Source organism: Canis lupus, chromosome 3 (genome assembly GCF_011100685.1).
Source record: "Canis lupus familiaris isolate Mischka breed German Shepherd chromosome 3, alternate assembly UU_Cfam_GSD_1.0, whole genome shotgun sequence".
Taxonomy (NCBI): Eukaryota; Metazoa; Chordata; class Mammalia; order Carnivora; family Canidae; genus Canis; species Canis lupus.
The window spans coordinates 30095362-30099809 of record NC_049224.1 but is presented as its reverse complement, the minus strand read 5'-3'; positions in this window follow the sequence as shown (position 1 = coordinate 30099809).

Sequence of the window (4448 nt, the reverse complement as noted above, 5' to 3'; positions counted from 1 at the left end):
TTTGGTTTTTTAGTTGTCTTAATAAATCTAAATCTTTTAGTGGGTAGAAGGTTCTTGGTGGGGCTTATCAGAAAAAGAAATAACATGAATGAAGCTGTGGTGGGTAGAGTGCAGTCAGCTGCTGTGACCAAGAGATCCAAAACCGTGTAGCTGGAACAAGAGGGAAGTTTGTTTTTGTCCAGTTCGGCGGTTCAAAGGTGAGTGAGCAGGCCCATGGGATTATCGAGGACCCACGCTGGCCATTTAGCCCTGTCCTTATCTGCGATTCCCAGCCACAGGAGAGGGAAAGGAGTCCAGGACATGCCTTCTGTCTTTTTTTTTTTTTTTTTTTTTTTTTTATTTATGATAGTCACAGAGAGAGAGAGAGAGAGGCAGAGACAGGTACTAAATAGGATCTTTTCTTAGCACCCCAACTACAGGGATGGTCTACCATTCTCTCTATGGTATAATTAGTGGAAATACATTTGTTGATCTATTTTGAGAGATTAATTTTATTTCTTTTATATCTTTTTTTAAAGGTTTATTTTTTTTAAGATTTTATATATTTATTCATGAGAGACACAGAGAGAGAGACAGGCAGAGACACAGGCAGAGGGAGAAGCAGGCTCCACACAGGAAGCCCGATGCGGGACTCGATCCCGGGTCTCCAGGATCACGCCCTGGGCCGAAGGTGGCGCTAAACCACTGAGCCACCCAGGCTGCCCTAAAGGTTTATTTATTTTTGAAAGAGCCAGCAAGAGAACTCATGTGCAACTGAGGGCAGGGCAGAGGGAGAGAACCTCAAGCAGACTCCCCTCTGAGAGCAGAGCCTGTGCTGGGCTCAATCTCAAAACCCATGAAATCACAATTTGGCCAAAACCAAAAGTCTGAAGCTCAACCAACAATGCCACCCAGGTGTCCCCAAGATTAATTTTATTTCTAAACTCAAAATACCAGTGCAGTTTTATAACAACAAAAGGCAGAGATGAGTCTCCTACTCATTAGCTTGTATCTTGATTATGGATGTATTTGATTCAAAAACCAATGTGGAGATAGCCACACAGAATCTGAAGTATCTTACACCTAATTTGAATACAATTTCATATTAGTTCATACAAGACAAATGAGCCCTGCCATCAGCACTATTAGCTTCCAAAAGGAAATTACTAAGTAAGTTCTTGGAATATATCGTTGTCTTTGGAGGGCTTCAGAGAGAGGAGTGGTAACCAAAATACCAGCAGCCAGTAGATCATCTAACAGGTTTAAAAGAAACCACTTTCATAACTCCTTGGGATTAAAATTTTCACCATTGTGATGTCACATTTGTTTTAAAACAGTATTAAATACCTCAAATACTATAAAAGGATAACTAATGATTCATACTCTTTGGTGCCAGATAAGTTCAAACACAGAAAATGAAAACAGGAAGTCAGTATCGGATGATTCTACTATGAATGATGCTGCAATTGTTGAGATTTCACTTCTGAGGAGTATCGACATGTTAGGTAACCTCTGGGAATGTCCAGTTACGCAGAGTTTCTACTCTGGGGAACCTACACACACTTGCTCTAAAACTGTCAACAAAAAAAAAAATAAAAAATAAAAAATAAATAAAACTGTCAACAAAGGGATTTTGGCATGGGTGATACCAAACAAATTATCTTTTTCAAAAGCTCTAAGGAGGAGCCCCTGGGTGGCTCAGCAGTTGAGTGTCTGCCTTCAGCTCAGGGTGGGATCCTGGGATCCCAGGATTGAGTCCACGTCGGGCTCCCTGCATGGAGCCTGCTTCTCCCTCTGCCTGTGTCTCTGCCTCTCTTTCTGTGTCTCTCATGAATAAATAAATAAAACCTTTAAAAAAAAAAAAAAAAAAGCTCTAAGGAGCACACAAACATTACGGGAATTTTGTATAATATGCAGAAAAAAACAGAAAACAGAACATTGTCATCAGACCGTAACATAAAATTAGAAATTAATCACAAAGCCAGTCAAAACTTCCAATCATGTATGGGTTGAAGAAGGATTTGTGACATTGATAAAATATTTTCAGCTGAATTACATATATGTACATATCAAAAGTTACAAAATGCAGTTCAAGTGTTCATCTGAGGGAAGAGTGAAAATTACACTACACAGTTCAGAAAGTTAGGAGAATAAGAGTAAATCCAAAGAAAGTAGAAAGAAAGATGTGATAAAAAGCCTATGTAAAAATTATTGAATAATTATTATTGAAACAATATTAATGAAAATAAACAATAAAAGCAACAAAACAAAAAGATGGGCATTGGAAAAATAGTCATTTCCAAATTCTGGCCAGATTAATCACGAAAAGCAAAGCAGCAGCACCTGGCTGGTTCAGTCAGAAGAGCATGCCACTCTCGATCTCAGGGTTGTGAGTTCAAGCCCTATGTTGGATGTAGAGATTACTTTTCAAAAATTAAAAATCCAAGGGCTCCTGGGTGGCTCAGGGAAGCGCCTGCCTTCGGCTCAGGTCATGATCCCAGGATCCTGGGATGGAGCCCTGTATCAGGCTCCCTGCTCAGCGAGGAGCCTTCTTCTCCCTCTCCCTCCACCATTCCCCCTGCCTGTGCTCTCTGGCTCTCCCTGTCTATTAGATAAATAAATAAAATCTTTTTAAAATAATAAATAAATAAATAAAAATCTTTTAAAAAGAAAATTCAAAAAGCAAAAATATGTTAGGTGAAATAAATTGGACAAAGCTTCAGATCAAATAGCATTAGAAGAATAAAATGCTGTATATACATACAAAGGTCTACTATAAAGAGTTTAAAAAAAATTAGATACCACGTACAATCAGGTAAACCTAGGAAAATGAAAACTAGGAAGTATTCCTAGAGTATGAATCTCGTGTAAATTTTTAGAACATACAAAGCAATACTAATTTTTGGAAATGTAAGAGTACAAAAACATGAATAAGAAAGTTACTCTTCTGGGTAGGAAAAACTGAAATCAGAAAAGGGTACAAAAATGCCATCGAGGGCAGCCCGGGTGGCCCAGGGCGTGATCCTGGGGTCCCGGGATCGAGTCCTGTGTCAGGCTTCCTGCAGGGAGCCTGCTTCTCCCTCTGTGTCTCTGGGCATCTCTCTCTCTCTCTCTCTCTCTCTCTGTGTATCTCATGAATAAATAAATAAAATCTTTAAAAAAAAAAAAAAAACACGCCATCGGTGTGATATTAGGCTCTGTACTTTGCTTGGAATGTTGTGTAATTTAAAGAAGTTCACACGAAGTACCTAAAATCCTGTTCAGTTCTTACCTCTCAAAGTAGTTTTCAAATGTGTCCCTCCCACTCACTCCTGCCCCATCATCTTCACGGTGTTAGAATAACATTTTCTAAACTTTGGCTGGGAGCCCTCAGATATCACCATCACCTGGGGCTGCTTGTCAAAAATGTAGAATCTTGGGGCACCTGGGTGGCTCAGTTGGTAAAGTGGCCACTTTCGGTTCAGGTCATGATCTCAGGGTCCTGGGATGGAGCCCTACATCAGGCTTCCTGCTCGGCAGGGAGTCGCTTCTCCCTCTTTCTCTGCTCTCTCTCTCTCTCTTTCTTAAGCAAATAAATAGAATCATTTTAAAAATGCAGACTCGGATTTTACAGGTCTGGGATGAGGTTCAGGAATCTGCATTGTGTGTGATAAAAGTTAAAACCACTCTTTCTGAAGGTAGGTTTTCGGTGGCTGCTCAATGAGCAATCTGTAACCTACAGAAAACACTAAAGTGGGGAGGAAATCCTTCATTGTGTTCCCTCTCCAACCTTGTATTTCAGGATGCTTTAATCTAGCTAATATGCACAAAGGATGAAGCATGCATTTCACTAGCCCCCTGTGTATTCTGTTCTAATAACTAAGCAAAAAAAAAGCGTCCTTTTAAACAAGAATTTTGTAAAATGGTCGAAAACATTTTCTACCATTGAAATAGTTACAACTTAAAAGTGTATTCATGGTATTATTCCATTCATATTTTAAGGATGTATATATACACTTGCATGTGGATACGAATTCTGTCCATTCCTAATGGACAGAAACTTTTAATCTCAATCATGATGGATAAGTGGTTCTTGGAAGGGGAGGCCAAAGATACTTTTACTTTTCATTTAACATCCTTGAATTGTTTGAATTTTTTGCTACATATATTATTTTTTTAAGGTTTTATTTATTCATGAGACACAGAGAGAGAGGGAGAGAGAGAGAGAGAGAGAGAGAGAGAGAGAGAGAGAGAGAGAGAGAGAGAGAGAGGCAGAGACACAGGCCGAGGGAGAGGTAGGCTCCTGTGGGGAGCCAGACCTGGGACTCGACCCCAGGACCCCAGGATCAGGCCCGGAGGAGGAGGCACTAAGCCGCGGGCCACCCGGGCGGCCCTAAGGATTACACGCATAGTCTACACTGTTTCATTGATTCTAATTGGTCTTTGTTCACGTTTGAGCAATCCCGAATCGGAGACGTCTTAGGACCACG